General features: G+C 42.6%; 63 non-coding genes across 63 annotated transcripts; all 63 read left to right on the plus strand.

Annotated features, from left to right (window-relative positions):
• Positions 1-122: 122 nt before the first annotated feature.
• TRNAV-AAC (transfer RNA valine (anticodon AAC)) lies at positions 123-195 on the plus strand. The gene has a single exon. It is a non-coding gene; the product is annotated as a tRNA-Val (tRNA).
• A 65-nt stretch (positions 196-260) lies between these two features.
• On the plus strand, positions 261-333 carry TRNAV-AAC (transfer RNA valine (anticodon AAC)). Its single transcript has one exon. It is a non-coding gene; the product is annotated as a tRNA-Val (tRNA).
• Positions 334-693: 360 nt separating this feature from the next.
• On the plus strand, positions 694-766 carry TRNAV-CAC (transfer RNA valine (anticodon CAC)). Its single transcript has one exon. It is a non-coding gene; the product is annotated as a tRNA-Val (tRNA).
• Positions 767-869: 103 nt separating this feature from the next.
• Positions 870-942, plus strand: TRNAV-CAC (transfer RNA valine (anticodon CAC)). The gene has a single exon. It is a non-coding gene; the product is annotated as a tRNA-Val (tRNA).
• A 635-nt stretch (positions 943-1577) lies between these two features.
• TRNAV-AAC (transfer RNA valine (anticodon AAC)) lies at positions 1578-1650 on the plus strand. Its single transcript has one exon. It is a non-coding gene; the product is annotated as a tRNA-Val (tRNA).
• An 84-nt stretch (positions 1651-1734) lies between these two features.
• Positions 1735-1807, plus strand: TRNAV-CAC (transfer RNA valine (anticodon CAC)). Its single transcript has one exon. It is a non-coding gene; the product is annotated as a tRNA-Val (tRNA).
• A 655-nt stretch (positions 1808-2462) lies between these two features.
• On the plus strand, positions 2463-2535 carry TRNAV-AAC (transfer RNA valine (anticodon AAC)). The gene has a single exon. It is a non-coding gene; the product is annotated as a tRNA-Val (tRNA).
• A 258-nt stretch (positions 2536-2793) lies between these two features.
• On the plus strand, positions 2794-2866 carry TRNAV-CAC (transfer RNA valine (anticodon CAC)). The gene has a single exon. It is a non-coding gene; the product is annotated as a tRNA-Val (tRNA).
• Positions 2867-3678: 812 nt separating this feature from the next.
• Positions 3679-3751, plus strand: TRNAV-CAC (transfer RNA valine (anticodon CAC)). Its single transcript has one exon. It is a non-coding gene; the product is annotated as a tRNA-Val (tRNA).
• Positions 3752-4111: 360 nt separating this feature from the next.
• On the plus strand, positions 4112-4184 carry TRNAV-CAC (transfer RNA valine (anticodon CAC)). Its single transcript has one exon. It is a non-coding gene; the product is annotated as a tRNA-Val (tRNA).
• Positions 4185-4544: 360 nt separating this feature from the next.
• On the plus strand, positions 4545-4617 carry TRNAV-AAC (transfer RNA valine (anticodon AAC)). Its single transcript has one exon. It is a non-coding gene; the product is annotated as a tRNA-Val (tRNA).
• Positions 4618-4720: 103 nt separating this feature from the next.
• Positions 4721-4793, plus strand: TRNAV-CAC (transfer RNA valine (anticodon CAC)). Its single transcript has one exon. It is a non-coding gene; the product is annotated as a tRNA-Val (tRNA).
• Positions 4794-5191: 398 nt separating this feature from the next.
• On the plus strand, positions 5192-5264 carry TRNAV-CAC (transfer RNA valine (anticodon CAC)). The gene has a single exon. It is a non-coding gene; the product is annotated as a tRNA-Val (tRNA).
• A 2342-nt stretch (positions 5265-7606) lies between these two features.
• Positions 7607-7679, plus strand: TRNAL-GAG (transfer RNA leucine (anticodon GAG)). Its single transcript has one exon. It is a non-coding gene; the product is annotated as a tRNA-Leu (tRNA).
• Positions 7680-8491: 812 nt separating this feature from the next.
• TRNAV-CAC (transfer RNA valine (anticodon CAC)) lies at positions 8492-8564 on the plus strand. Its single transcript has one exon. It is a non-coding gene; the product is annotated as a tRNA-Val (tRNA).
• An 812-nt stretch (positions 8565-9376) lies between these two features.
• Positions 9377-9449, plus strand: TRNAV-CAC (transfer RNA valine (anticodon CAC)). The gene has a single exon. It is a non-coding gene; the product is annotated as a tRNA-Val (tRNA).
• Positions 9450-9966: 517 nt separating this feature from the next.
• On the plus strand, positions 9967-10039 carry TRNAV-CAC (transfer RNA valine (anticodon CAC)). The gene has a single exon. It is a non-coding gene; the product is annotated as a tRNA-Val (tRNA).
• A 791-nt stretch (positions 10040-10830) lies between these two features.
• TRNAV-GAC (transfer RNA valine (anticodon GAC)) lies at positions 10831-10903 on the plus strand. The gene has a single exon. It is a non-coding gene; the product is annotated as a tRNA-Val (tRNA).
• Positions 10904-12325: 1422 nt separating this feature from the next.
• Positions 12326-12398, plus strand: TRNAV-AAC (transfer RNA valine (anticodon AAC)). Its single transcript has one exon. It is a non-coding gene; the product is annotated as a tRNA-Val (tRNA).
• A 65-nt stretch (positions 12399-12463) lies between these two features.
• On the plus strand, positions 12464-12536 carry TRNAV-CAC (transfer RNA valine (anticodon CAC)). The gene has a single exon. It is a non-coding gene; the product is annotated as a tRNA-Val (tRNA).
• A 241-nt stretch (positions 12537-12777) lies between these two features.
• Positions 12778-12850, plus strand: TRNAV-AAC (transfer RNA valine (anticodon AAC)). The gene has a single exon. It is a non-coding gene; the product is annotated as a tRNA-Val (tRNA).
• A 988-nt stretch (positions 12851-13838) lies between these two features.
• Positions 13839-13911, plus strand: TRNAV-CAC (transfer RNA valine (anticodon CAC)). The gene has a single exon. It is a non-coding gene; the product is annotated as a tRNA-Val (tRNA).
• Positions 13912-14189: 278 nt separating this feature from the next.
• Positions 14190-14262, plus strand: TRNAV-CAC (transfer RNA valine (anticodon CAC)). The gene has a single exon. It is a non-coding gene; the product is annotated as a tRNA-Val (tRNA).
• A 729-nt stretch (positions 14263-14991) lies between these two features.
• TRNAV-AAC (transfer RNA valine (anticodon AAC)) lies at positions 14992-15064 on the plus strand. The gene has a single exon. It is a non-coding gene; the product is annotated as a tRNA-Val (tRNA).
• Positions 15065-15148: 84 nt separating this feature from the next.
• Positions 15149-15221, plus strand: TRNAV-CAC (transfer RNA valine (anticodon CAC)). The gene has a single exon. It is a non-coding gene; the product is annotated as a tRNA-Val (tRNA).
• Positions 15222-15480: 259 nt separating this feature from the next.
• Positions 15481-15553, plus strand: TRNAV-CAC (transfer RNA valine (anticodon CAC)). The gene has a single exon. It is a non-coding gene; the product is annotated as a tRNA-Val (tRNA).
• Positions 15554-15636: 83 nt separating this feature from the next.
• TRNAV-CAC (transfer RNA valine (anticodon CAC)) lies at positions 15637-15709 on the plus strand. The gene has a single exon. It is a non-coding gene; the product is annotated as a tRNA-Val (tRNA).
• A 415-nt stretch (positions 15710-16124) lies between these two features.
• Positions 16125-16197, plus strand: TRNAL-CAA (transfer RNA leucine (anticodon CAA)). Its single transcript has one exon. It is a non-coding gene; the product is annotated as a tRNA-Leu (tRNA).
• A 415-nt stretch (positions 16198-16612) lies between these two features.
• Positions 16613-16685, plus strand: TRNAV-CAC (transfer RNA valine (anticodon CAC)). The gene has a single exon. It is a non-coding gene; the product is annotated as a tRNA-Val (tRNA).
• An 84-nt stretch (positions 16686-16769) lies between these two features.
• Positions 16770-16842, plus strand: TRNAV-CAC (transfer RNA valine (anticodon CAC)). Its single transcript has one exon. It is a non-coding gene; the product is annotated as a tRNA-Val (tRNA).
• Positions 16843-16925: 83 nt separating this feature from the next.
• On the plus strand, positions 16926-16998 carry TRNAV-CAC (transfer RNA valine (anticodon CAC)). Its single transcript has one exon. It is a non-coding gene; the product is annotated as a tRNA-Val (tRNA).
• A 278-nt stretch (positions 16999-17276) lies between these two features.
• On the plus strand, positions 17277-17349 carry TRNAV-CAC (transfer RNA valine (anticodon CAC)). The gene has a single exon. It is a non-coding gene; the product is annotated as a tRNA-Val (tRNA).
• A 433-nt stretch (positions 17350-17782) lies between these two features.
• TRNAV-CAC (transfer RNA valine (anticodon CAC)) lies at positions 17783-17855 on the plus strand. Its single transcript has one exon. It is a non-coding gene; the product is annotated as a tRNA-Val (tRNA).
• Positions 17856-17938: 83 nt separating this feature from the next.
• On the plus strand, positions 17939-18011 carry TRNAV-CAC (transfer RNA valine (anticodon CAC)). The gene has a single exon. It is a non-coding gene; the product is annotated as a tRNA-Val (tRNA).
• A 415-nt stretch (positions 18012-18426) lies between these two features.
• On the plus strand, positions 18427-18499 carry TRNAL-CAA (transfer RNA leucine (anticodon CAA)). Its single transcript has one exon. It is a non-coding gene; the product is annotated as a tRNA-Leu (tRNA).
• Positions 18500-18914: 415 nt separating this feature from the next.
• Positions 18915-18987, plus strand: TRNAV-CAC (transfer RNA valine (anticodon CAC)). Its single transcript has one exon. It is a non-coding gene; the product is annotated as a tRNA-Val (tRNA).
• Positions 18988-19071: 84 nt separating this feature from the next.
• On the plus strand, positions 19072-19144 carry TRNAV-CAC (transfer RNA valine (anticodon CAC)). The gene has a single exon. It is a non-coding gene; the product is annotated as a tRNA-Val (tRNA).
• A 396-nt stretch (positions 19145-19540) lies between these two features.
• TRNAV-CAC (transfer RNA valine (anticodon CAC)) lies at positions 19541-19613 on the plus strand. The gene has a single exon. It is a non-coding gene; the product is annotated as a tRNA-Val (tRNA).
• Positions 19614-19696: 83 nt separating this feature from the next.
• Positions 19697-19769, plus strand: TRNAV-CAC (transfer RNA valine (anticodon CAC)). The gene has a single exon. It is a non-coding gene; the product is annotated as a tRNA-Val (tRNA).
• Positions 19770-19852: 83 nt separating this feature from the next.
• Positions 19853-19925, plus strand: TRNAV-CAC (transfer RNA valine (anticodon CAC)). The gene has a single exon. It is a non-coding gene; the product is annotated as a tRNA-Val (tRNA).
• A 397-nt stretch (positions 19926-20322) lies between these two features.
• On the plus strand, positions 20323-20395 carry TRNAV-CAC (transfer RNA valine (anticodon CAC)). Its single transcript has one exon. It is a non-coding gene; the product is annotated as a tRNA-Val (tRNA).
• An 84-nt stretch (positions 20396-20479) lies between these two features.
• On the plus strand, positions 20480-20552 carry TRNAV-UAC (transfer RNA valine (anticodon UAC)). The gene has a single exon. It is a non-coding gene; the product is annotated as a tRNA-Val (tRNA).
• A 396-nt stretch (positions 20553-20948) lies between these two features.
• Positions 20949-21021, plus strand: TRNAV-CAC (transfer RNA valine (anticodon CAC)). Its single transcript has one exon. It is a non-coding gene; the product is annotated as a tRNA-Val (tRNA).
• An 83-nt stretch (positions 21022-21104) lies between these two features.
• On the plus strand, positions 21105-21177 carry TRNAV-CAC (transfer RNA valine (anticodon CAC)). Its single transcript has one exon. It is a non-coding gene; the product is annotated as a tRNA-Val (tRNA).
• An 83-nt stretch (positions 21178-21260) lies between these two features.
• Positions 21261-21333, plus strand: TRNAV-CAC (transfer RNA valine (anticodon CAC)). Its single transcript has one exon. It is a non-coding gene; the product is annotated as a tRNA-Val (tRNA).
• A 397-nt stretch (positions 21334-21730) lies between these two features.
• On the plus strand, positions 21731-21803 carry TRNAV-CAC (transfer RNA valine (anticodon CAC)). The gene has a single exon. It is a non-coding gene; the product is annotated as a tRNA-Val (tRNA).
• An 84-nt stretch (positions 21804-21887) lies between these two features.
• On the plus strand, positions 21888-21960 carry TRNAV-UAC (transfer RNA valine (anticodon UAC)). The gene has a single exon. It is a non-coding gene; the product is annotated as a tRNA-Val (tRNA).
• Positions 21961-22356: 396 nt separating this feature from the next.
• TRNAV-CAC (transfer RNA valine (anticodon CAC)) lies at positions 22357-22429 on the plus strand. The gene has a single exon. It is a non-coding gene; the product is annotated as a tRNA-Val (tRNA).
• An 83-nt stretch (positions 22430-22512) lies between these two features.
• Positions 22513-22585, plus strand: TRNAV-CAC (transfer RNA valine (anticodon CAC)). Its single transcript has one exon. It is a non-coding gene; the product is annotated as a tRNA-Val (tRNA).
• An 83-nt stretch (positions 22586-22668) lies between these two features.
• On the plus strand, positions 22669-22741 carry TRNAV-CAC (transfer RNA valine (anticodon CAC)). Its single transcript has one exon. It is a non-coding gene; the product is annotated as a tRNA-Val (tRNA).
• Positions 22742-23101: 360 nt separating this feature from the next.
• TRNAV-CAC (transfer RNA valine (anticodon CAC)) lies at positions 23102-23174 on the plus strand. Its single transcript has one exon. It is a non-coding gene; the product is annotated as a tRNA-Val (tRNA).
• An 83-nt stretch (positions 23175-23257) lies between these two features.
• Positions 23258-23330, plus strand: TRNAV-CAC (transfer RNA valine (anticodon CAC)). The gene has a single exon. It is a non-coding gene; the product is annotated as a tRNA-Val (tRNA).
• Positions 23331-23414: 84 nt separating this feature from the next.
• On the plus strand, positions 23415-23487 carry TRNAL-CAA (transfer RNA leucine (anticodon CAA)). The gene has a single exon. It is a non-coding gene; the product is annotated as a tRNA-Leu (tRNA).
• An 811-nt stretch (positions 23488-24298) lies between these two features.
• Positions 24299-24371, plus strand: TRNAV-CAC (transfer RNA valine (anticodon CAC)). The gene has a single exon. It is a non-coding gene; the product is annotated as a tRNA-Val (tRNA).
• Positions 24372-24593: 222 nt separating this feature from the next.
• Positions 24594-24666, plus strand: TRNAV-CAC (transfer RNA valine (anticodon CAC)). The gene has a single exon. It is a non-coding gene; the product is annotated as a tRNA-Val (tRNA).
• Positions 24667-24749: 83 nt separating this feature from the next.
• Positions 24750-24822, plus strand: TRNAV-CAC (transfer RNA valine (anticodon CAC)). Its single transcript has one exon. It is a non-coding gene; the product is annotated as a tRNA-Val (tRNA).
• Positions 24823-25100: 278 nt separating this feature from the next.
• Positions 25101-25173, plus strand: TRNAV-CAC (transfer RNA valine (anticodon CAC)). Its single transcript has one exon. It is a non-coding gene; the product is annotated as a tRNA-Val (tRNA).
• Positions 25174-25432: 259 nt separating this feature from the next.
• On the plus strand, positions 25433-25505 carry TRNAV-CAC (transfer RNA valine (anticodon CAC)). Its single transcript has one exon. It is a non-coding gene; the product is annotated as a tRNA-Val (tRNA).
• An 84-nt stretch (positions 25506-25589) lies between these two features.
• On the plus strand, positions 25590-25662 carry TRNAV-CAC (transfer RNA valine (anticodon CAC)). Its single transcript has one exon. It is a non-coding gene; the product is annotated as a tRNA-Val (tRNA).
• A 396-nt stretch (positions 25663-26058) lies between these two features.
• TRNAL-CAA (transfer RNA leucine (anticodon CAA)) lies at positions 26059-26131 on the plus strand. Its single transcript has one exon. It is a non-coding gene; the product is annotated as a tRNA-Leu (tRNA).
• Positions 26132-26371: 240 nt separating this feature from the next.
• Positions 26372-26444, plus strand: TRNAV-CAC (transfer RNA valine (anticodon CAC)). The gene has a single exon. It is a non-coding gene; the product is annotated as a tRNA-Val (tRNA).
• A 259-nt stretch (positions 26445-26703) lies between these two features.
• On the plus strand, positions 26704-26776 carry TRNAV-CAC (transfer RNA valine (anticodon CAC)). The gene has a single exon. It is a non-coding gene; the product is annotated as a tRNA-Val (tRNA).
• An 84-nt stretch (positions 26777-26860) lies between these two features.
• TRNAV-CAC (transfer RNA valine (anticodon CAC)) lies at positions 26861-26933 on the plus strand. Its single transcript has one exon. It is a non-coding gene; the product is annotated as a tRNA-Val (tRNA).
• Positions 26934-27192: the final 259 nt, after the last annotated feature.

Genomic DNA, 27192 nt, shown 5'->3' on the forward strand with positions numbered 1-27192 from the left:
CTCGCGGAAGGTCCCAGGTTCGAGGCCTGGAAGATACGTGTTTTGACCATAGTGATTGGGCATAATAATAAGCTACATCTCTTGAAAAACTCAGAATTACTACGTATCTATGGTGTAGTTACGTATCTATGGTGTAGTGGTTATCACGTCCGCCTAACACGCGGAAGGTCCCAGGTTCGAGACCTGGTAGATACATGTTTTGACCATAGTGATTGGCCATAAAAATAAGCTAGGTCTCTTGAAAAACTCAGAATTACTACGTATCTATGGTGTAGTGGTTATCACGTCCGCCTAACACGCGGAAGGTCCCAGGTTCGAGACCTGGTAGATACATGTTTTGACCATAGTGATTGGGCATAAAAATAAGCTAGATCTCTTGAAAAACCCAGAATTACTACGTATCTACGGTGTAGTTACGTATCGATGGTGTAGTAGTTATCACGTCCGCCTAACACGTGGAAGGTCCCAGGTTCGAGACCTCGTAAATACATGTTTTGACCATAGTGATTGGGCATAAAAATCATCTAGATCTCTTGAAAAACTCAGTGAGAGCACTTATATATGGTGTAGTGGTTATCAAGTCCGCGTAACTCGCGGAAGGTCCCAGGTTCGAGGCCTGGAAGATACGTGTTTTGACCATAGTGATTGGGCATAATAATAATCTAGATCTCTTGAAAAACTCAGAATTACTACGTATCTATGGTGTAGTGGTTATCACGTCCGCTTCACACGCGGAAGGTCCCAGGTTCGAGCCCTGGTAGATACAAGTTTTGACCATCGTGACTGGGCATAAAAATAAGCTAGATCTCTTGAAAAACTCAGAATTACTACGTATCTATGGTGTAGTTACGTATCTATGGTGTAGTTACGTATCTATGGTGTAGTGGTTATCACGTCCGCTTCACACGCGGAAGGTCCCAGGTTCGAGCCCTGGTAGATACAAGTTTTGACCATCGTGATTGGGCATAAAAATAAGCTAGATCTCTTGAAAAACCCAGAATTACTACGTATCTACGGTGTAGTTACGTATCGATGGTGTAGTGGTTATCACGTCCGCCTAACACGTGGAAGGTCCCAGGTTCGAGACCTGGTAAATACATGTTTTGACCATAGTGATTGGGCATAAAAATCATCTAGATCTCTTGAAAAACTCAGTGAGAGCACTTATATATGGTGTAGTGGTTATCACGTCCGCCTAACACGCGGAAGGTCCCAGGTTCGAGACCTGGTAAATACATGTTTTGACCATAGTGATTGGGCATAAAAATCAGCTAGATGTCTTGAAAAACTCAGTGAGAAAACTTATATATGGTGTAGTGGTTATCACGTCCGCCTAACACGCGGAAGGTCCGAAGTTCGAGACCTGGAAGATAAATGTTTTTACCATCGTGATTGGACAATAAATAAGCTAGATCTCATGGAAAACTCGCTATTACTATGTATCTATGGTGTAGTGGTTATCAAGTCCGCGTAACTCGCGGAAGGTCCCAGGTTCGAGGCCTGGAAGATACGTGTTTTGACCATAATGATTGGGCATAATAATAAGCTACATCTCTTGAAAAACTCAGAATTACTACGTATCTATGGTGTAGTGGTTATCACGTCCGCCTAACACGCGGAAGGTCCCAGGTTCGAGACCTGGTAGATACATGTTTTGACCATAGTGATTGGGCATAAAAATAAGCTAGATCTCTTGAAAAACTCAGAATTACTACGTATCTATGGTGTAGTTACGTATCTATGATGTAGTGGTTATCACGTGCGCTTCACACGCGGAAGGTCCCAGGTTCGAGCCCTGGTAGATACAAGTTTTGACCATCGTGATTGGGCATAAAAATAAGCTAGATCTCTTGAAAAACCCAGAATTACTACGTATCTACGGTGTAGTTACGTATCGATGGTGTAGTGGTTATCACGTCCGCCTAACACGTGGAAGGTCCCAGGTTCGAGACCAGGTAAATACATGTTTTGACCATAGTGATTGGGCATAAAAATCATCTAGATCTCTTGAAAAACTCAGTGAGAGCACTTATATATGGTGTAGTGGTTATCACGTCCGCCTAACACGCGGAAGGTCCCAGGTTCGAGACCTGGTAAATACATGTTTTGACCATAGTGATTGGGCATAAAAATCAGCCAGATCTCTTGAAAAACTCAGTGAGAAAACTTATATATGGTGTAGTGGTTATCACGTCCGCCTAACACGCGGAAGGTCCGAAGTTCGAGACCTGGAAGATAAATGTTTTTACCATCGTGATTGGACAATAAAATAAGCTAGATCTCATGGAAAACTCGCTATTACTATGTATCTATGGTGTAGTGGTTATCAAGTCCGCGTAACTCGCGGAAGGTCCCAGGTTCGAGGCCTGGAAGATACGTTTTTTGACCATAGTGATTGGGCATAATAATAAGCTACATCTCTTGAAAAACTCAGAATTACTACGTATCTATGGTGTAGTTACGTATCTATGGTGTAGTGGTTATCACGTCCGCCTAACACGCGGAAGGTCCCAGGTTCGAGACCTGGTAGATACATGTTTTGACCATAGTGATTGGCCATAAAAATAAGCTAGGTCTCTTGAAAAACTCAGAATTACTACGTATCTGGTGTAGTGGTTATCACGTCCGCCTAACACGCGGAAGGTCCCAGGTTCGAGACCTGGTAGATACATGTTTTGACCATAGTGATTGGGCATAAAAATAAGCTAGATCTCCTTAAAAACTCAGAATTACTACGTATCTATGGTGTAGTTACGTATCTATGGTGTAGTTACGTATCTATGGTGTAGTTACGTATCTATGGTGTAGTGGTTATCACGTCCGCTTCACACGCGGAAGGTCCCAGGTTCGAGCCCTGGTAGATACAAGTTTTGACCATCGTGATTGGGCATAAAAATAAGCTAGATCTCTTGAAAAACCCAGAATTACTACGTATCTGCGGTGTAGTTACGTATCGATGGTGTAGTGGTTATCACGTCCGCCTAACACGTGGAAGGTCCCAGGTTCGAGACCTGGTAAATACATGTTTTGACCATAGTGATTGGGCATAAAAATCATCTAGATCTCTTGAAAAACTCAGTGAGAGCACTTATATATGGTGTAGTGGTTATCACGTCCGCCTAACACGCGGAAGGTCCCAGGTTCGAGACCTGGTAAATACATGTTTTGACCATAGTGATTGGGCATAAAAATCAGCTAGATCTCTTGAAAAACTCAGTGAGAAAACTTATATATGGTGTAGTGGTTATCACGTCCGCCTAACACCCGGAAGGTCCGAAGTTCGAGACCTGGAAGATAAATGTTTTTACCATCGTGATTGGACAATAAAATAAGCTAGATCTCATGGAAAACTCGCTATTACTATGTATCTATGGTGTAGTGGTTATCAAGTCCGCGTAACTCGCGGAAGGTCCCAGGTTCGAGGCCTGGAAGATACGTGTTTTGACCATAGTGATTGGGCATAATAATAAGCTACATCTCTTGAAAAACTCAGAATTACTACGTATCTATGGTGTAGTGGTTATCAAGTCCGCGTAACTCGCGGAAGGTCCCAGGTTCGAGGCCTGGAAGATACGTGTTTTGACCATAGTGATTGGGCATAATAATAATCTAGATCTCTTGAAAAACTCAGAATTACTACGTATCTATGGTGTAGTTACGCATCTATGGTGTAGTTACGTATCTATGGTGTAGTGGTTATCACGTCCGCTTCACACGCGGAAGGTCCCAGGTTCGAGCCCTGGTAGATACAAGTTTTGACCATCGTGATTGGGCATAAAAATAAGCTAGATCTCTTGAAAAACTCAGTGAGAAAACTTATATATGGTGTAGTGGTTATCACGTCCGCCTAACACCCGGAAGGTCCGAAGTTCGAGACCTGGAAGATAAATGTTTTTACCATCGTGATTGGACAATAAAATAAGCTAGATCTCATGGAAAACTCGCTATTACTATGTATCTATGGTGTAGTGGTTATCAAGTCCGCGTAACTCGCGGAAGGTCCCAGGTTCGAGGCCTGGAAGATACGTGTTTTGACCATAGTGATTGGGCATAATAATAAGCTACATCTCTTGAAAAACTCAGAATTACTACGTATCTATGGTGTAGTTACGTATCTATGATGTAGTGGTTATCACGTGCGCTTCACACGCGGAAGGTCCCAGGTTCGAGCCCTGGTAGATACAAGTTTTGACCATCGTGATTGGGCATAAAAATAAGCTAGATCTCTTGAAAAACCCAGAATTACTACGTATCTACGGTGTAGTTACGTATCGATGGTGTAGTGGTTATCACGTCCGCCTAACACGTGGAAGGTCCCAGGTTCGAGACCTGGTAAAGACATGTTTTGACCATAGTGATTGGGCATAAAAATCATCTAGATCTCTTGAAAAACTCAGTGAGAGCACTTATATATGGTGTAGTGGTTATCACGTCCGCCTAACACGCGGAAGGTCCCAGGTTCGAGACCTGGTAGATACATGTTTTGACCATAGTGATTGGCCATAAAAATAAGCTAGGTCTCTTGAAAAACTCAGAATTACTACGTATCTATGGTGTAGTGGTTATCACGTCCGCCTAACACGCGGAAGGTCCCAGGTTCGAGACCTGGTAGATACATGTTTTGACCATAGTGATTGGGCATAAAAATAAGCTAGATCTCCTTAAAAACTCAGAATTACTACGTATCTATGGTGTAGTTACGTATCTATGGTGTAGTTACGTATCTATGGTGTAGTGGTTATCACGTCCGCTTCACACGCGGAAGGTCCCAGGTTCGAGCCATGGTAGATACAAGTTTTGACCATCGTGATTGGGCATAAAAATAAGCTAGATCTCTTGAAAAACCCAGAATTACTAAGTATCTACGGTGTAGTTACGTATCGATGGTGTAGTGGTTATCACGTCCGCCTAACACGTGGAAGGTCCCAGGTTCGAGACCTGGTAAATACATGTTTTGACCATAGTGATTGGGCATAAAAATCATCTAGATCTCTTGAAAAACTCAGTGAGAGCACTTATATATGGTGTAGTGGTTATCACGTCCGCCTAACACGCGGAAGGTCCCAGGTTCGAGACCTGGTAAATACATGTTTTGACCATAGTGATTGGGCATAAAAATAAGCTAGATCTCTTGAAAAACTCAGAATTACTACGTATCTATGGTGTAGTTACGTATCTATGGTGTAGTTACGTATCTATGGTGTAGTGGTTATCACGTCCGCTTCACACGCGGAAGGTCCCAGGTTCGAGCCCTGGTAGATACAAGTTTTGACCATCGTGATTGGCAGAAAAATAAGCTAGATCTCTTGAAAAACCCAGAATTACTACGTATCTACGGTGTAGTTACGTATCGATGGTGTAGTGGTTATCACGTCCGCCTAACACGTGGAAGGTCCCAGGTTCGAGACCTCGTAAATACATGTTTTGACCATAGTGATTGGGCATAAAAATCATCTAGATCTCTTGAAAAACTCAGTGAGAGCACTTATATATGGTGTAGTGGTTATCACGTCCGCCTAACACGCGGAAGGTCCCAGGTTCGAGACCTGGTAAATACATGTTTTGACCATAGTGATTGGGCATAAAAATCAGCTAGATCTCTTGAAAAACTCAGTGAGAAAACTTATATATGGTGTAGTGGTTATCACGTCCGCCTAACACCCGGAAGGTCCGAAGTTCGAGACCTGGAAGATAAATGTTTTTACCATCGTGATTGGACAATAAAATAAGGTAGATCTCATGGAAAACTCGCTATTACTATGTATCTATGGTGTAGTGGTTATCAAGTCCGCGTAACTCGCGGAAGGTCCCAGGTTCGAGGCCTGGAAGATACATGTTTTGACCATAGTGATTGGGCATAAAAATAAGCTAGGTCTCTTGAAAAACCCAGAATTACTACGTATCTACGGTGTAGTTACGTATCGATGGTGTAGTGGTTATCACGTCCGCCTAACACGTGGAAGGTCCCAGGTTCGAGACCTCGTAAATACATGTTTTGACCATAGTGATTGGGCATAAAAATCATCTAGATCTCTTGAAAAACATAGTGAGAGCACTTATATATGGTGTAGTGGTTATAAAGTCCGCGTAACTCGCGGAAGGTCCCAGGTTCGAGGCCTGGAAGATACGTGTTTTGACCATAGTGATTGGGCATAATAATAATCTAGATCTCTTGAAAACTCAGAATTACTACGTATCTATGGTGTAGTTACGTATCTATGGTGTAGTTACGTATCTACGGTGTAGTTACGTATCGATGGTGTAGTGGTTATCACGTCCGCCTAACACGTGGAAGGTCCCAGGTTCGAGACCTGGTAAATACATGTTTTGACCATAGTGATTGGGCATAAAAATCATCTAGATCTCTTGAAAAACTCAGTGAGAAAACTTATATATGGTGTAGTGGTTATCACGTCCGCCTAACACGCGGAAGGTCCGAAGTTCGAGACCTGGAAGATAAATGTTTTTACCATCGTGATTGGACAATAAAATAAGCTAGATCTCATGGAAAACTCGCTATTACTATGTATCTATGGTGTAGTGGTTATCAAGTCCGCGTAACTCGCGGAAGGTCCCAGGTTCGAAGCCTGGAAGATACGTGTTTTGACCATAGTGATTGGGCATAATAATAAGCTACATCTCTTGAAAAACTCAGAATTACTACGTATCTATGGTGTAGTTACGTATCTATGGTGTAGTGGTTATCACGTGCGCGTAACTCGCGGAAGGTCGCAGGTTCGAGGCCTGGAAGATACATGTTTTGACCATAGTGATTGGGCATAAAAATAAGCTAGGTCTCTTGAAAAACCCAGAATTACTACGTATCTACGGTGTAGTTACGTATCGATGGTGTAGTGGTTATCACGTCCGCCTAACACGTGGAAGGTCCCAGGTTCGAGACCTCGTAAATACATGTTTTGACCATAGTGATTGGGCATAAAAATCATCTAGATCTCTTGAAAAACATAGTGAGAGCACTTATATATGGTGTAGTGGTTATAAAGTCCGCGTAACTCGCGGAAGGTCCCAGGTTCGAGGCCTGGAAGATACGTGTTTTGACCATAGTGATTGGGCATAATAATAATCTAGATCTCTTGAAAAACTCAGAATTACTACGTATCTATGGTGTAGTTACGTATCTATGGTGTAGTTACGTATCTACGGTGTAGTTACGTATCGATGGTGTAGTGGTTATCACGTCCGCCTAACACGTGGAAGGTCCCAGGTTCGAGACCTGGTAAATACATGTTTTGACCATAGTGATTGGGCATAAAAATCATCTAGATCTCTTGAAAAACTCAGTGAGAAAACTTATATATGGTGTAGTGGTTATCACGTCCGCCTAACACGCGGAAGGTCCGAAGTTCGAGACCTGGAAGATAAATGTTTTTACCATCGTGATTGGACAATAAAATAAGCTAGATCTCATGGAAAACTCGCTATTACTATGTATCTATGGTGTAGTGGTTATCAAGTCCGCGTAACTCGCGGAAGGTCCCAGGTTCGAAGCCTGGAAGATACGTGTTTTGACCATAGTGATTGGGCATAATAATAAGCTACATCTCTTGAAAAACTCAGAATTACTACGTATCTATGGTGTAGTTACGTATCTATGGTGTAGTGGTTATCACGTGCGCCTGAGACGCGGAAGGTCCCAGGTTCGAGACCTGGTAGATACATGTTTTGACCATAGTGATTGGGCATAAAAATAAGCTAGATCTCTTGAAAAACCCAGAATTACTACGTATCTACGGTGTAGTTACGTATCGATGGTGTAGTGGTTATCACGTCCGCCTAGCACGTGGAAGATCCCAGGTTCGAGACCTGGTAAATACATGTTTTGACCATAGTGATTGGGCATAAAAATCATCTAGATCTCTTGAAAAACTCAGTGAGAGCACTTATATATGGTGTAGTGGTTATCACGTCCGCCTAACACGCGGAAGGTCCCAGGTTCGAGACCTGGTAAATACATGTTTTGACCATAGTGATTGGGCATAAAAATCAGCTAGATCTCTTGAAAAACTCAGTGAGAAAACTTATATATGGTGTAGTGGTTATCACGTCCGCCTAACACGCGGAAGGTCCGAAGTTCGAGACCTGGAAGATAAATGTTTTTACCATCGTGATTGGACAATAAAATAAGCTAGATCTCATGGAAAACTCGCTATTACTATGTATCTTTGGTGTAGTGGTTATCAAGTCCGCATAACTCGCGGAAGGTCCCAGGTTCGAGGGCTGGAAGATACGTGTTTTGACCATAGTGATTGGGCATAATAATAAGCTACATCTCTTGAAAAACTCAGAATTACTACCTATCTATGGTGTAGTGGTTATCACGTCCGCCTAACACGCGGAAGGTCCCAGGTTCGAGACCTGGTAGATACATGTTTTGACCATAGTGATTGGGCATAAAAATAAGCTAGATCTCTTGAAAAACTCAGAATTACTACGTATCTATGGTGTAGTTACGTATCTATGGTGTAGTTACGTATCTATGGTGTAGTGGTTATCACGTCCGCTTCACACGCGGAAGGTCCCAGGTTCGAGCCCTGGTAGATACAAGTTTTGACCATCGTGATTGGGCATAAAAATAAGCTAGATCTCTTGAAAAACCCAGAATTACTACGTATCTACGGTGTAGTTACGTATCGATGGTGTAGTGGTTATCACGTCCGCCTAACACGTGGAAGGTCCCAGGTTCGAGACCTGGTAAATACATGTTTTGACCATAGTGATTGGGCATAAAAATCATCTAGATCTCTTGAAAAACTCAGTGAGAGCACTTATATATGGTGTCGTGGTTATCACGTCCGCCTAACACGCGGAAGGTCCCAGGTTCGAGACCTGGTAAATACATGTTTTGACCATAGTGATTGGGCATAAAAATCAGCTAGATCTCTTGAAAAACTCAGTGAGAAAACTTATATATGGTGTAGTGGTTATCACGTCCGCCTAACACGCGGAAGGTCCGAAGTTCGAGACCTGGAAGATAAATGTTTTTACCATCGTGATTGGACAATAAAATAAGCTAGATCTCATGGAAAACTCGCTATTACTATGTATCTATGGTGTAGTGGTTATCAAGTCCGCGTAACTCGCGGAAGGTCCCAGGTTCGAGGCCTGGAAGATACGTGTTTTGACCATAGTGATTGGGCATAATAATAAGCTACATCTCTTGAAAAACTCAGAATTACTACGTATCTATGGTGTAGTTACATATCTATGGTATGGTGGTTATCACGTCCGCCTAACACGCGGAAGGTCCCAGGTTCGAGACCTGGTAGATACATGTTTTGACCATAGTGATTGGGCATAAAAATAAGCTAGATCTCTTGAAAAACTCAGAATTACTACGTATCTATGGTGTAGTTACGTATCTATGGTGTAGTGGTTATCACGTCCGCTTCACACGCAGAAGGTCCCAGGTTCGAGCCCTGGTAGATACAAGTTTTGACCATCGTGATTGGGCATAAAAATAAGCTAGATCTCTTGAAAAACCCAGAATTACTACGTATCTACGGTGTAGTTACGTATCGATGATGTAGTGGTTATCACGTCCGCCTAACACGTGGAAGGTCCCAGGTTCGAGACCTGGTAAATACATGTTTTGACCATAGTGATTGGGCATAAAAATCAGCTAGATCTTTTGAAAAACTCAGTGAGACAACTTATATATGGTGTAGTGGTTATCACGTCCGCCTAACACGCGGAAGGTCCGAAGTTCGAGACCTGGAAGATAAATGTTTTTACCATCGTGATTGGACAATAAAATAAGCTAGATCTCATGGAAAACTCGCTATTACTATGTATCTATGGTGTAGTGGTTATCAAGTCCGTTTAACTCGCGGAAGGTCCCAGGTTCGAGGCCTGGAAGATAAGTGTTTTGACCATAGTGATTGGGCATAATAATAAGCTACATCTCTTGAAAAACTCAGAATTACTACGTATCTATGGTGTAGTTACGTATCTATGGTGTAGGGGTTATCACGTCCGCTTCACACGCGGATGGTCCCAGGTTCGAGCCCTGGTAGAGACATGTTTTGACCATCGTGATTGGGCATAAAAATAAGCTAGATCTCTTGAAAAACAAAGAATTACTACGTATCTATGATATAGTTACGCATCTATGGTGTAGTGGTTATAACGTCCGCCTAACACGCGGAAAGTCCCAGGTTCGAGACCTGGAAGATACATGTTTTTACAACGTGATTGGACAGTAAAATAAGCTAGATCTCATGGAAAACTCGCTATTACTATGTATCTATGGTGTAGTGGTTATCAAGTCCGCGTAACTCGCGGAAGGTCCCAGGTTCAGGCCTGGAAGATACATGTTTTTACAATCGTGATTGGGCATAAAAAGAAGCTAGATCTTTTGGAAAACTCAGCGTGAGGTCTTATATATGGTGTAGTGGTTATCACGTCCGCTTCACACGCGGATGGTCCCAGGTTTGAGCCCTGGTAGATACATGTTTTGACCATCGTGATTGGGCATAAAAATAAGCTAGATCTCTTGAAAAACAAAGAATTACTACGTATCTATGATATAGTTACGTATCTATGGTGTAGTTGTTATCACGTCCGCCTAACACGCGGAAAGTCCCAGGTTCGAGACCTGGAAGATACATGTTTTTACCATCGTGATTGGGCATAAAAATAAGCTAGATGTTTTGGAAAAATCAGTGTGATCATGTATCTATGGTGTTGTGGTTATCACGTCCGCTTCACACGCAGAAGGTCCCAGGTTCTAGCCCTGGTAGATACATGTTTTGACCATCGTGATTGGGCATAAAAATAAGCTAGATCTCTTGAAAACCCCAGAATTACTACGTATCTATGGTGTAGTGGTTATCACGTCCGCCTGACACGCGGAAGGTCTCAGGTTCGAGACCTGGTAGATACATGTTTTTACAATCGTGATTGAGCATAAAAAGAATCTAGATCTTTTGGAAAACTCAGTTATATCACTTATATATGGTTTAGTGGTTATCAAGTCCGTTTCACACGCGGAAGTTCCCAGGTTCGAGCCTTGGTAGATATATGTTTTGACCATCGTGATTGGGCATAAAAATAAGCTAGATCTCTTGAAAAACTCAGAATTACTACGTATCTATGGTGTAGTGGTTATCACGTCCGCCTAACACTCGGAAGGTCCCAGGTTCGAGACCTGGTAGATACATGTTTTGACCATAGTGATTGGGCATAATAATAAGCTAGATCTCTTGAAAAACCCAGAATTACAACGTATCTATGTTGTAGTTACGTATCCTTGGTGTAGTGGTAATCCCGTCTGCCTAACACGCGGAAGGTCCCAGGTTCAAGACCTGGTAGATACATGTTTTGACCATAGTGATTGGGCATAAAAATAAGCTAGATCTCTTGAAAAACTCAGAATTACTACGTATCTATAGTGTAGTTACGTATCTATGATGTAGTGGTTATCACGTCCGCCTAACACGCGGAAGGTCCCAGGTTCGAGACCTGGTAGATACATGTTTTTGACCATAGTGATTGGGCATAATAATAAGCTAGATCTCTTGAAAAACTCAGGATTACTACGTATCTAAGGTGTAGTCACGTAGCTATGGTGTAGTGGTTATCACGTCCGCCTAACACGCGGAAAGTCCCAGGTTCGAGCCCTGGTAGATACATGTTTTGACCATCGTGATTGGGCATAAAAATAAGCTAGATCTCTTGAAAACCCCAGAATTACTACGTATCTATGGTGAAGTGGTTATCACGTCCGCCTAACACGCGGAAGGACTCAGGTTCGAGACCTGGTAGATATATGCTTTTACAATCGTGATTGAGCATAAAAAGAAGCTAGATTTTTTGGAAAACTCACTTATATCACTTATATATGGTTAAGTGGTTATCAAGTCCGTTTCACACGCGGAAGGTCCCAGGTTCGAGCCTTGGTAGATACATGTTTTGACCATCGTGATTGGGCATAAAAATAAGATAGATCTCTTGAAAAACTCAGAATTACTACGTATCTATGGTGTAGTTACATATCTATGGTGTAGTGGTTATCACGTCCGCCTAACACGCGGAAAGTCCCAGGTTCGAGACCTGGTAGATGCATTTTTTGACCATCGTGATTGGACATAAAAATAAGCTAGATCTCTTGAAAAACTCAGAATTACTACGTATCTATGGTGTAGTTACGTATCTATGGTGCAGTGGTTATCACGTCCGCCTAACACGCGGACGGTCCCAGGTTCGAGACCTGGTAGATACATGTGTTGACCATAGTGATTGGGCATAATAATAAGCTAGATCTCTTGAAAAACTCAGAATTACTACGTATCTATGGTGTAGTTACGTATCTATGGTGTAGTGGTTATCACGTCCGCCTAACACGCGGAAGGTCCCAGGTTCGAGACCTGGTAGATACATGTTTTGACCATAGTGATTGGGCATAAAAATAAGCTAGATCTCTTGAAAAACCTAGAATTACTACGTATCTATTGTGTAGTGGTTATGACGTCCGCTTCACACGCGGAAGGTCCCAGGTTCGAGCCCTGGTAGATACAAGTTTTGACCATAGTGATTGGGCATAAAAATAAGCTAGATCTCTTGAAAAACTCAGAATTACTACGTATCTATGGTGTAGTTACGTATCTATGGTGTAGTGGTTATCACGTCCGACTAACACGCGGAAAGTCCCAGGTTCGAGACCTGGTAGATACATGTTTTGACCATAGTGATTGGGCATAAAAATAAGCTAGATCTCTTGAAAAACTCAGAATTACTACGTATCTATGGTGTAGCTACGTATCTATGGTGTAGTGGTTATCACGTCCGCCTAACACGCGGAAGGTCCCAGGTTCGAGACCTGGTAGATACATGTTTTGACCATAGTGATTGGACAATAAAATAAGCTAGATCTCTTGAAAAACTCAGAATTACTACGTATCTATAGTGTAGTTACGTATCTATGATGTAGTGGTTATCACGTCCGCCTAACACGCGGAAGGTCCCAGGTTCGAGACCTGGTAGATACATATTTTTGACCATAGTGATTGGGCATAATAATAAGCTAGATCTCTTGAAAAACTCAGGATTACTACGTATCTAAGGTGTAGTCACGTAGCTATGGTGTAGTGGTTATCACGTCCGCCTAACACGCGGAAAGTCCCAGGTTCGAGCCCTGGTAGATACATGTTTTGACCATCGTGATTGGGCATAAAAATAAGCTAGATCTCTTGAAAACCCCAGAATTACTACGTATCTATGGTGAAGTGGTTATCACGTCCGCCTAACACGCGGAAGGTCTCAGGTTCGAGACCTGGTAGATATATGCTTTTACAATCGTGATTGAGCATAAAAAGAAGCTAGATTTTTTGGAAAACTCACTTATATCACTTATATATGGTTTAGTGGTTATCAAGTCCGTTTCACACGCGGAAGGTCCCAGGTTCGAGCCTTGGTAGATACATGTTTTGACCATCGTGATTGGGCATAAAAATAAGATAGATCTCTTGAAAAACTCAGAATTACTACGTATCTATGGTGTAGTTACATATCTATGGTGTAGTGGTTATCACGTCCGCCTAACACGCGGAAAGTCCCAGGTTCGAGACCTGGTAGATGCATTTTTTGACCATCGTGATTGGACATAAAAATAAGCTAGATCTCTTGAAAAACTCAGAATTACTACGTATCTATGGTGTAGTTACGTATCTATGGTGCAGTGGTTATCACGTCCGCCTAACACGCGGACGGTCCCAGGTTCGAGCCTGGTAGATACATGTGTTGACCATAGTGATTGGGCATAATAATAAGCTAGATCTCTTGAAAAACTCAGAATTACTACGTATCTATGGTGTAGTTACGTATCTATGGTGTAGTGGTTATCACGTCCGCTTCACACGCGGAAGGTCCCAGGTTCGAGCCCTGGTAGATACAAGTTTTGACCATCGTGATTGGGCATAAAAATAAGCTAGATCTCTTGAAAAACCCAGAATTACTACGTATCTACGGTGTAGTTACGTATCTATGGTGTAGTTACGTATCTATGGTGTAGTGGTTATCACGTCCGCCTAACACGCGGAAGGTCCCAGGTTCGAGACCTGGTAGATAATGTTTTGACCATAGTGATTGGGCATAAAAATAAGCTAGATCTCTTGAAAAACTCAGAATTACTACGTATCTAAGGTGTAGTTGCGTATCTATGGTGTAGTTACGTATCTATGGTGTAGTGGTTATCACGTCCGCTTCACACGCGGAAGGTCCCAGGTTCGAGCCCTGTTAGATAAAAGTTTTGACCATCGTGATTGGGCATAAAAATAAGCTAGATCTCTTGAAAAACCCAGAATTACTACGTATCTACGTGTAGTTACGTATCGATGGTGTAGTGGTTATCACTTCCGCCTAACACGCGGAAGGTCCCAGGTTCGCAACCTGGTAGATACATGTTTTGACCATAGTGATTGGGCATAAAAATAAGCTAGATCTCTTGAAAAACCCAGAATTACTACGTATCTACGTGTAGTTACGTATCGATGGTGTAGTGGTTATCACTTCCGCATAACACGCGGAAGGTCCCAGGTTCGAGACCTGGTAGATACATGTTTTGACCATAGTGATTTTTCATAAAAATAAGCTAGATCTCTTGAAAAACTCAGAATTACTACGTATCTATGGTGTAGTTACGTATGTATGGTGTAGTTACGTATCTATGGTGTAGTGGTTATCACGTCCGCCTAACACGCGGAAGGTCCCAGGTTCGAGACATGGTAGATACAAGTTTTGACCATAGTGATTGGGCATAAAAATAAGCTAGATCTCTTGAAAAACTCAGAATTACTACGTATCTATGGTGTAGTTACGTATCTATGGTGTAGTGGTTATAACGTCCGACTAACACGCGGAAAGTCCCAGGTTCGAGACCTGGTAGATACATGTTTTGACCATAGTGATTGGGCATAAAAATAAGCTAGATCTCTTGAAAAACTCAGAATTACTACGTATCTATGGTGTAGTTACGTATCTATGGTGTAGTGGTTATCACGTCCGCCTAACACGCGGAAGGTCCCAGGTTCGAGACCTGGTAGATACATGTTTTGACCATAGTGATTGGACAATAAAATAAGCTAGATCTCTTGAAAAACTCAGAATTACTACGTATCTATGGTGTAGTTACGTATCTATGGTGTAGTGGTTATCACGTCCGCTTCACACGCGGAAGGTCCCAGGTTCGAGCCCTGGTAGATACAAGTTTTGACCATCGTGATTGGGCATAAAAATAAGCTAGATCTCTTGAAAAACCCAGAATTACTACGTATCTACGGTGTAGTTACGTATCTATGGTGTAGTTACGTATCTATGGTGTAGTGGTTATCACGTCCGCCTAACACGCGGAAGGTCCCAGGTTCGAGACCTGGTAGATAATGTTTTGACCATAGTGATTGGGCATAAAAATAAGCTAGATCTCTTGAAAAACTCAGAATTACTACGTATCTATGGTGTAGTTACGTATCTATGGTGTAGTGGTTATCACGTCCGCTTCACACGCGGAAGGTCCCAGGTTCGAGCCCTGGTAGATAAAAGTTTTGACCATCGTGATTGGGCATAAAAATAAGCTAGATCTCTTGAAAACCCCAGAATTACTACGTATCTACGTGTAGTTACGTATCGATGGTGTAGTGGTTATCACATCCGCTTCACACGCGGAAGGTCCCAGGTTCGAGCCCTGGTAGATACAAGTTTTGACCATCGTGATTGGGCATAAAAATAAGCTAGATCTCTTGAAAAACCCAGAATTACTACGTATCTACGTGTAGTTACGTATCGATGGTGTAGTGGTTATCACTTCCGCCTAACACGCGGAAGGTCCCAGATTCGAGACTTGGTAGATACTTGTTTTGACCATAGTGATTGGGCATAAAAATAAGCTAGATCTCTTGAAAAACTCAGAATTACTACGTATCTATGGTGTGGTTACGTATCTATGGTGTAGTTACGTATCTATGGTGTAGTGGTTATCACGTCCGCCTAACACGCGGAAGGTCCCAGGTTCGAGACATGGTAGATAATGTTTTGACCATAGTGATTGGGCATAAAAATAAGCTAGATCTCTTGAAAAACTCAGAATTACTACGTATCTATGGTGTAGTTACGTATCTATGGTGTAGTGGTTATCACGTCCGCTTCAAACGCGGAAGGTCCCAGGTTCGAGCCCTGGTAGATACAAGTTTTGACCATAGTGATTGGGCATAAAAATAAGCTAGATCTCTTGAAAAACCCAGAATTACTACGTATCTACGTGTAGTTACGTATCGATGGTGTAGTGGTTATCACTTCCGCCTAACACGCGGAAGGTCCCAGGTTCGAGACCTGGTAGATACAAGTTTTGACCATAGTGATTGGGCATAAAAATAAGCTAGATCTCTTGAAAAACCCAGAATTACTACGTATCTACGTGTAGTTACGTATCGATGGTGTAGTGGTTATCACTTCCGCCTAACACGCGGAAGGTCCCAGGTTCGCGACCTGGTAGATACATGTTTTGACCATAGTGATTGGGCATAAAAATAAGCTAGATCTCTTGAAAAACTCAGAATTACTACGTATCTATGGTGTAGTTACGTATCTATGGTGTAGTTACGTATCTATGGTGTAGTGGTTATCACGTCCGCTTCACACGCGGAAGGTCCCAGGTTCGAGCCCTGGTAGATACAAGTTTTGACCATCGTGATTGGGCATAAAAATAAGCTAGATCTCTTGAAAAACCCAGAATTACTACGTATCTACGGTGTAGTTACGTATCTATGGTGTAGTGGTTATCACATCCGCTTCACACGCGGAAGGTCCCAGGTTCGAGCCCTGGTAGGTACAAGTTTTGACCATCGTGATTGGGCATAAAAATAAGCTAGATCTCTTGAAAAATCCAGAATTACTACGTATCTACGTGTAGTTACGTATCGATGGTGTAGTGGTTATCACGTCCGCTTCACACGCGGAAGGTCCCAGGTTCGAGCCCTGGTAGATACAAGTTTTGACCATCGTGATTGGGCATAAAAATAAGCTAGATCTCTTGAAAAACCCAGAATTACTACGTATCTACGGTGTAGTTACGTATCTATGGTGTAGTTACGTATCTATGGTGTAGTGGTTATCACGTCCGCCTAACACGCGGAAGGTCCCAGGTTCGAGACCTGGTAGATAATGTTTTGACCATAGTGATTGGGCATAAAAATAAGCTAGATCTCTTGAAAAACTCAGAATTACTACGTATCTAAGGTGTAGTTGCGTATCTATGGTGTAGTTACGTATCTATGGTGTAGTGGTTATCACGTCCGCTTCACACGCGGAAGGTCCCAGGTTCGAGCCCTGTTAGATAAAAGTTTTGACCATCGTGATTGGGCATAAAAATAAGCTAGATCTCTTGAAAAACCCAGAATTACTACGTATCTACGTGTAGTTACGTATCGATGGTGTAGTGGTTATCACTTCCGCCTAACACGCGGAAGGTCCCAGGTTCGCAACCTGGTAGATACATGTTTTGACCATAGTGATTGGGCATACAAATAAGCTAGATCTCTTGAAAAACCCAGAATTACTACGTATCTACGTGTAGTTACGTATCGATGGTGTAGTTACGTATGTATGGTGTAGTTACGTATCTATGGTGTAGTGGTTATCACGTCCGCCTAACACGCGGAAGGTCCCAGGTTCGAGACCTGGTAGATAATGTTTTGACCATAGTGATTGGGCATAAAAATAAGCTAGATCTCTTGAAAAACTCAGAATTACTACGTATCTATGGTGTAGTTACGTATCTATGGTGTAGTGGTTATCACGTCCGCTTCACACGCGGAAGGTCCCAGGTTCGAGCCCTGGTAGATAAAAGTTTTGACCATCGTGATTGGGCATAAAAATAAGCTAGATCTCTTGAAAACCCCAGAATTACTACGTATCTACGTGTAGTTACGTATCGATGGTGTAGTGGTTATCACATCCGCTTCACACGCGGAAGGTCCCAGGTTCGAGCCCTGGTAGATACAAGTTTTGACCATCGTGATTGGGCATAAAAATAAGCTAGATCTCTTGAAAAACCCAGAATTACTACGTATCTACGTGTAGTTACGTATCGATGGTGTAGTGGTTATCACTTCCGCCTAACACGCGGAAGGTCCCAGATTCGAGACCTGGTAGATACTTGTTTTGACCATAGTGATTGGGCATAAAAATAAGCTAGATCTCTTGAAAAACTCAGAATTACTACGTATCTATGGTGTGGTTACGTATCTATGGTGTAGTTACGTCTCTATGGTGTAGTGGTTATCACGTCCGCCTAACACGCGGAAGGTCCCAGGTTCGAGACATGGTAGATAATGTTTTGACCATAGTGATTGGGCATAAAAATAAGCTAGATCTCTTGAAAAACTCAGAATTACTACGTATCTATGGTGTAGTTACGTATCTATGGTGTAGTGGTTATCACGTCCGCTTCAAACGCGGAAGGTCCCAGGTTCGAGCCCTGGTAGATACAAGTTTTGACCATAGTGATTGGGCATAAAAATAAGCTAGATCTCTTGAAAAACCCAGAATTACTACGTATCTACGTGTAGTTACGTATCGATGGTGTAGTGGTTATCACTTCCGCCTAACACGCGGAAGGTCCCAGGTTCGAGACCTGGTAGATACAAGTTTTGACCATAGTGATTGGGCATAAAAATAAGCTAGATCTCTTGAAAAACCCAGAATTACTACGTATCTACGTGTAGTTACGTATCGATGGTGTAGTGGTTATCACTTCCGCCTAACACGCGGAAGGTCCCAGGTTCGCGACCTGGTAGATACATGTTTTGACCATAGTGATTGGGCATAAAAATAAGCTAGATCTCTTGAAAAACTCAGAATTACTACGTATCTATGGTGTAGTTACGTATCTATGGTGTAGTTACGTATCTATGGTGTAGTGGTTATCACGTCCGCTTCACACGCGGAAGGTCCCAGGTTCGAGCCCTGGTAGATACAAGTTTTGACCATCGTGATTGGGCATAAAAATAAGCTAGATCTCTTGAAAAACCCAGAATTACTACGTATCTACGGTGTAGTTACGTATCTATGGTGTAGTGGTTATCACATCCGCTTCACACGCGGAAGGTCCCAGGTTCGAGCCCTGGTAGGTACAAGTTTTGACCATCGTGATTGGGCATAAAAATAAGCTAGATCTCTTGAAAAATCCAGAATTACTACGTATCTACGTGTAGTTACGTATCGATGGTGTAGTGGTTATCACTTCCGCCTAACACGCGGAAGGTCCCAGGTTCGAGACCTGGTAGATACATGTTTTGACCATAGTGATTGGGCATAAAAATAAGCTAGATCTCTTGAAAAACTCAGAATTACTACGTATCTATGGTGTGGTTACGTATCTATGGTGTAGTTACGTATCTATGGTGTAGTGGTTATCACGTCCGCCTAACACGCGGAAGGTCCCAGGTTCGAGACATGGTAGATAATGTTTTGACCATAGTGATTGGGCATAAAAATAAGCTAGATCTCTTGAAAAACTCAGAATTACTACGTATCTATGGTGTAGTGGTTATCACGTCCGCTTCACACGCGGAAGGTCCCAGGTTCGAGCCCTGGTAGATACAAGTTTTGACCATAGTGATTGGGCATAAAAATAAGCTAGATCTCTTGAAAAACCCAGAATTACTACGTATCCACGTGTAGTTACGTATCGATGGTGTAGTGGTTATCACGCCCGCTTCACACGCGGAAGGTCCCAGGTTCGAGCCCTGGTAGATACAAGTTTTGACCATCGTGATTGGGCATAAAAATAAGCTAGATCTCTTGAAAAACCCAGAATTACTACGTATCTACGTGTAGTTACGTATCGATGGTGTAGTGGTTATCACGCCCGCTTCACACGCGGAAGGTCCCAGGTTCGAGCCCTGGTAGATACAACTTTTGACCATCGTGATTGGGCATAAAAATAAGCTTGATCTCTTGAAAAACCCAGAATTACTACGTATCTACGGTGCAGTTACGTATCGATGGTGTAGTGGTTATCACGTCCGCCTAACACGCGGAAGGTCCCAGGTTCGAGACCTGGTAAATACATGTTTTGACCATAGTGATTGGGCATAAAAATAAGCTAGATCTCTTGAAAAACTCAGAATTACTACGTATCTATGGTGTGGTTACGTATCTATGGTGTAGTTACGTATCTATGGTGTAGTGGTTATCACGTCCGCCTAACACGCGGAAGGTCCCAGGTTCGAGACATGGTAGATAATGTTTTGACCATAGTGATTGGGTATAAAAATAAGCTAGATCTCTTGAAAAACTCAGAATTACTACGTATCTATGGTGTAGTGGTTATCACGTCCGCTTCACACGCGGAAGGTCCCAGGTTCGAGCCCTGGTAGATACAAGTTTTGACCATAGTGATTGGGCATAAAAATAAGCTAGATCTCTTGAAAAACCCAGAATTACTACGTATCTACGGTGTAGTTACGTATCTATGGTGTAGTGGTTATCACATCCGCTTTACACGCGGAAGGTCCCAGGTTCGAGCCCTGGTAGGTACAAGTTTTGACCATCGTGATTGGGCATAAAAATAAGCTAGATCTCTTGAAAAATCCAGAATTACTACGTATCTACGTGTAGTTACGTATCGATGGTGTAGTGGTTATCACTTCCGCCTAACACGCGGAAGGTCCCAGGTTCGAGACCTGGTAGATACATGTTTTGACCATAGTGATTGGGCATAAAAATAAGCTAGATCTCTTGAAAAACTCAGAATTACTACGTATCTATGGTGTGGTTACGTATCTATGGTGTAGTTACGTATCTATGGTGTAGTGGTTATCACGTTCGCCTAACACGCGGAAGGTCCCAGGTTCGAGACATGGTAGATAATGTTTTGACCATAGTGATTGGGCATAAAAATAAGCTAGATCTCTTGAAAAACTCAGAATTACTACGTATCTATGGTGTAGTGGTTATCACGTCCGCTTCACACGCGGAAGGTCCCAGGTTCGAGCCCTGGTAGATACAAGTTTTGACCATAGTGATTGGGCATAAAAATAAGCTAGATCTCTTGAAAAACCCAGAATTACTACGTATCTACGTGTAGTTACGTATCGATGGTGTAGTGGTTATCACGCCCGCTTCACACGCGGAAGGTCCCAGGTTCGAGCCCTGGTAGATACAAGTTTTGACCATCGTGATTGGGCATAAAAATAAGCTAGATCTCTTGAAAAACCCAGAATTACTACGTATCTACGTGTAGTTACGTATCGATGGTGTAGTGGTTATCACGCCCGCTTCACACGCGGAAGGTCCCAGGTTCGAGCCCTGGTAGATACAACTTTTGACCATCGTGATTGGGCATAAAAATAAGCTTGATCTCTTGAAAAACCCAGAATTACTACGTATCTACGGTGCAGTTACGTATCGATGGTGTAGTGGTTATCACGTCCGCCTAACACGCGGAAGGTCCCAGGTTCGAGACCTGGTAAATACATGTTTTGACCATAGTGATTGGGCATAAAAATAAGCTAGATCTCTTGAAAAACTCAGAATTACTACGTATCTATGGTGTGGTTACGTATCTATGGTGTAGTTACGTATCTATGGTGTAGTGGTTATCACGTCCGCCTAACACGCGGAAGGTCCCAGGTTCGAGACATGGTAGATAATGTTTTGACCATAGTGATTGGGTATAAAAATAAGCTAGATCTCTTGAAAAACTCAGAATTACTACGTATCTATGGTGTAGTGGTTATCACGTCCGCTTCACACGCGGAAGGTCCCAGGTTCGAGCCCTGGTAGATACAAGTTTTGACCATAGTGATTGGGCATAAAAATAAGCTAGATCTCTTGAAAAACCCAGAATTACTACGTATCTACGGTGTAGTTACGTATCTATGGTGTAGTGGTTATCACATCCGCTTTACACGCGGAAGGTCCCAGGTTCGAGCCCTGGTAGGTACAAGTTTTGACCATCGTGATTGGGCATAAAAATAAGCTAGATCTCTTGAAAAATCCAGAATTACTACGTATCTACGTGTAGTTACGTATCGATGGTGTAGTGGTTATCACTTCCGCCTAACACGCGGAAGGTCCCAGGTTCGAGACCTGGTAGATACATGTTTTGACCATAGTGATTGGGCATAAAAATAAGCTAGATCTCTTGAAAAACTCAGAATTACTACGTATCTATGGTGTGGTTACGTATCTATGGTGTAGTTACGTATCTATGGTGTAGTGGTTATCACGTTCGCCTAACACGCGGAAGGTCCCAGGTTCGAGACATGGTAGATAATGTTTTGACCATAGTGATTGGGCATAAAAATAAGCTAGATCTCTTGAAAAACTCAGAATTACTACGTATCTATGGTGTAGTGGTTATCACGTCCGCTTCACACGCGGAAGGTCCCAGGTTCGAGCCCTGGTAGATACAAGTTTTGACCATAGTGATTGGGCATAAAAATAAGCTAGATCTCTTGAAAAACCCAGAATTACTACGTATCTACGTGTAGTTACGTATCGATGGTGTAGTGGTTATCACGCCCGCTTCACACGCGGAAGGTCCCAGGTTCGAGCCCTGGTAGATACAAGTTTTGACCATCGTGATTGGGCATAAAAATAAGCTAGATCTCTTGAAAAACCCAGAATTACTACGTATCTACGTGTAGTTACGTATCGATGGTGTAGTGGTTATCACGCCCGCTTCACACGCGGAAGGTCCCAGGTTCGAGCCCTGGTAGATACAACTTTTGACCATCGTGATTGGGCATAAAAATAAGCTTGATCTCTTGAAAAACCCAGAATTACTACGTATCTACGGTGCAGTTACGTATCGATGGTGTAGTGGTTATCACGTCCGCCTAACACGCGGAAGGTCCCAGGTTCGAGACCTGGTAAATACATGTATTGACCATAGGGATTGGGCATAAAAATCAGCTAGATCTCTTGAAAATATCAGTGAGAGCACTTATATATGGTGTAGTGGTTATCACGTCCGCCTAACACGCGGAAGGTCCGAAGCTCGAGACCTGGAAGATACATGTTTTTACCATCGTGATTGGACAATAAAATAAGCTAGATCTCATGGAAAACTCGCTATTACTATGTATCTATGGTGTAGAGGTTATAACGTCCGCTTCACACGCGGAAGGTCCCAGGTTCGAGCCCTGGTAGATACAAGTTTTAACCATAGTGATTGGGCATAAAAATAAGCTAGATCTCTTGAAAAACCCAGAATTACTACGTATCTACGTGTAGTTACGTATCGATGGTGTAGTGGTTATCACGCCCGCTTCACACGCGGAAGGTCCCAGGTTCGAGCCCTGGTAGATACAAGTTTTGACCATCGTGATTGGGCATAAAAATAAGCTAGATCTCTTGAAAAACTCAGAATTACTACGTATCTATGGTGTAGTTACGTATCTATGGTGTAGTGGTTATCACGTCCGCTTCAAACGCGGAAGGTCCCAGGTTCGAGCCCTGGTAGATACAAGTTTTGACCATAGTGATTGGGCATAAAAATAAGCTAGATCTCTTGAAAAACCCAGAATTACTACGTATCTACGTGTAGTTACGTATCGATGGTGTAGTGGTTATCACTTCCGCCTAACACGCGGAAGGTCCCAGGTTCGAGACCTGGTAGATACAAGTTTTGACCATAGTGATTGGGCATAAAAATAAGCTAGATCTCTTGAAAAACCCAGAATTACTACGTATCTATGGTGTAGTTACGTATCGATGGTGTTGTGGTTATCACGCCCGCTTCACACGCGGAAGGTCCCAGGTTCGAGCCCTGGTAGATACAAGTTTTGACCATCGTGATTGGGCATAAAAATAAGCTAGATCTCTTGAAAACCCCAGAATTACTACGTATCTATGGTGAAGTGGTTATCACGTCCGCCTAACACGCGGAAGGTCTCAGGTTCGAGACCTGGTAGATATATGCTTTTACAATCGTGATTGAGCATAAAAAGAAGCTAGATGTTTTGGAAAACTCACTTATATCACTTATATATGGTTTAGTGGTTATCAAGTCCGTTTCACACGCGGAAGGTCCCAGGTTCGAGCCTTGGTAGATACATGTTTTGACCATCGTGATTGGGCATAAAAATAAGATAGATCTCTTGAAAAACTCAGAATTACTACGTATCTATGGTGTAGTTACATATCTATGGTGTAGTGGTTATCACGTCCGCCTAACACGCGGAAAGTCCCAGGTTCGAGACCTGGAAGATACATGTTTCTACCATCGTGATTGGACAATAAAATAAGCTAGATCTCATGGAAAACTCGCTATTAATATGTATCTATGGTGTAGTGGTTATCCCGTCCGCTTCACACGCGGATGGTCCCAGGTTCGAGCCCTGGTAGATGCATTTTTTGACCATCGTGATTGGACATAAAAATAAGCTAGATCTCTTGAAAAACTCAGAATTACTACGTATCTATGGTGTAGTTACGTATCTATGGTGCAGTGGTTATCACGTCCGCCTAACACGCGGACGGTCCCAGGTTCGAGACCTGGTAGATACATGTGTTGACCATAGTGATTGGGCATAATAATAAGCTAGATCTCTTGAAAAACTCAGAATTACTACGTATCTATGGTGTAGTGGTTATCACGTCCGCTTCACACGCGGAAGGTCCCAGGTTCGAGCCCTGGTAGATACAAGTTTTGACCATAGTGATTGGGCATAAAAATAAGCTAGATCTCTTGAAAAACCCAGAATTACTACGTATCTACGTGTAGTTACGTATCGATGGTGTAGTGGTTATCACGCCCGCTTCACACGCGGAAGGTCCCAGGTTCGAGCCCTGGTAGATACAAGTTTTGACCATCGTGATTGGGCATAAAAATAAGCTAGATCTCTTGAAAAACCCAGAACTACTACGTATCTACGGTGTAGTTACGTATCTATGGTGTAGTTACGTATCTATGGTGTAGTGGTTATCACGTCCGCCTAACACGCGGAAGGTCCCAGGTTCGAGACCTGGTAGATAATGTTTTGACCATAGTGATTGGGCATAAAAATAAGCTAGATCTCTTGAAAAACTCAGAATTACTACGTATCTATGGTGTAGTTGCGTATCTATGGTGTAGTTACGTATCTATGGTGTAGTGGTTATCACGTCCGCTTCACACGCGGAAGGTCCCAGGTTCGAGCCCTGGTAGTTAAAAGTTTTGACCATCGTGATTGGGCATAAAAATAAGCTAGATCTCTTGAAAACCCCAGAATTACTACGTATCTACGTGTAGTTACGTATCGATGGTGTAGTGGTTATCACTTCCGCCTAACACGCGGAAGGTCCCAGGTTCGCGACCTGGTAGATACATGTTTTGACCATAGTGATTGGGCATAAAAATAAGCTAGATCTCTTGAAAAACTCAGAATTACTACGTATCTATGGTGTAGTTACGTATCTATGGTGTAGTTACGTATCTATGGTGTAGTGGTTATCACGTCCGCTTCACACGCGGAAGGTCCCAGGTTCGAGCCCTGGTAGATACAAGTTTTGACCATCGTGATTGGGCATAAAAATAAGCTAGATCTCTTGAAAAACCCAGAATTACTACGTATCTACGGTGTAGTTACGTATCTATGGTGTAGTGGTTATCACATCCGCTTCACACGCGGAAGGTCCCAGGTTCGAGCCCTGGTAGATACAAGTTTTGACCATCGTGATTGGGCATAAAAATAAGCTAGATCTCTTGAAAAACCCAGAATTACTACGTATCTACGTGTAGTTACGTATCGATGGTGTAGTGGTTATCACTTCCGCCTAACACGCGGAAGGTCCCAGATTCGAGACCTGGTAGATACATGTTTTGACCATAGTGATTGGGCATAAAAATAAGCTAGATCTCTTGAAAAACTCAGAATTACTACGTATCTATGGTGTGGTTACTTATCTATGGTGTAGTGGTTATCACGTCCGCCTAACACGCGGAAGGTCCCAGGTTCGAGACATGGTAGATAATGTTTTGACCATAGTGATTGGGCATAAAAATAAGCTAGATCTCTTGAAAAACTCAGAATTACTACGTATCTGTGGTGTAGTTACGTATCTATGGTGTAGTGGTTATCACGTCCGCTTCAAACGCGGAAGGTCCCAGGTTCGAGCCCTGGTAGATACAAGTTTTGACCATAGTGATTGGGCATAAAAATAAGCTAGATCTCTTGAAAAACCCAGAATTACTACGTATCTACGTGTAGTTACGTATCGATGGTGTAGTGGTTATCACTTCCGCCTAACATGCGGAAGGTCCCAGGTTCGAGACCTGGTAGATACAAGTTTTGACCATAGTGATTGGGCATAAAAATAAGCTAGATCTCTTGAAAAACCCAGAATTACTACGTATCTATGGTGTAGTTACGTATCGATGGTGTAGTGGTTATCACGCCCGCTTCACACGCGGAAGGTCCCAGGTTCGAGCCCTGGTAGATACAAGTTTTGACCATCGTGATTGGGCATAAAAATAAGCTAGATCTCTTGAAAACCCCAGAATTACTACGTATCTACGTGTAGTTACGTATCGATGGTGTAGTGGTTATCACTTCCGCCTAACACGCGGAAGGTCCCAGGTTCGCGACCTGGTAGATACATGTTTTGACCATAGTGATTGGGCATAAAAATAAGCTAGATCTCTTGAAAAACTCAGAACTACTACGTATCTATGGTGTAGTTACGTATCTATGGTGTAGTTACGTATCTATGGTGTAGTGGTTATCACGTCCGCTTCACACGCGGAAGGTCCCAGGTTCGAGCCCTGGTAGATACAAGTTTTGACCATCGTGATTGGGCATAAAAATAAGCTAGATCTCTTGAAAAACCCAGAATTACTACGTATCTACGGTGTAGTTACGTATCTATGGTGTAGTGGTTATCACATCCGCTTCACACGCGGAAGGTCCCAGGTTCGAGCCCTGGTAGATACAAGTTTTGACCATCGTGATTGGGCATAAAAATAAGCTAGATCTCTTGAAAAACCCAGAATTACTACGTATCTACGTGTAGTTACGTATCGATGGTGTAGTGGTTATCACTTCCGCCTAACACGCGGAAGGTCCCAGATTCGAGACCTGGTAGATACATGTTTTGACCATAGTGATTGGGCATAAAAATAAGCTAGATCTCTTGAAAAACTCAGAATTACTACGTATCTATGGTGTGGTTACTTATCTATGGTGTAGTGGT

Source organism: Phalangium opilio, unplaced genomic scaffold (genome assembly GCF_054372755.1).
Source record: "Phalangium opilio isolate 3A_F unplaced genomic scaffold, DU_Popi_V2 ptg000077l_1, whole genome shotgun sequence".
Lineage (NCBI taxonomy): Eukaryota > Metazoa > Arthropoda > Arachnida > Opiliones > Phalangiidae > Phalangium > Phalangium opilio.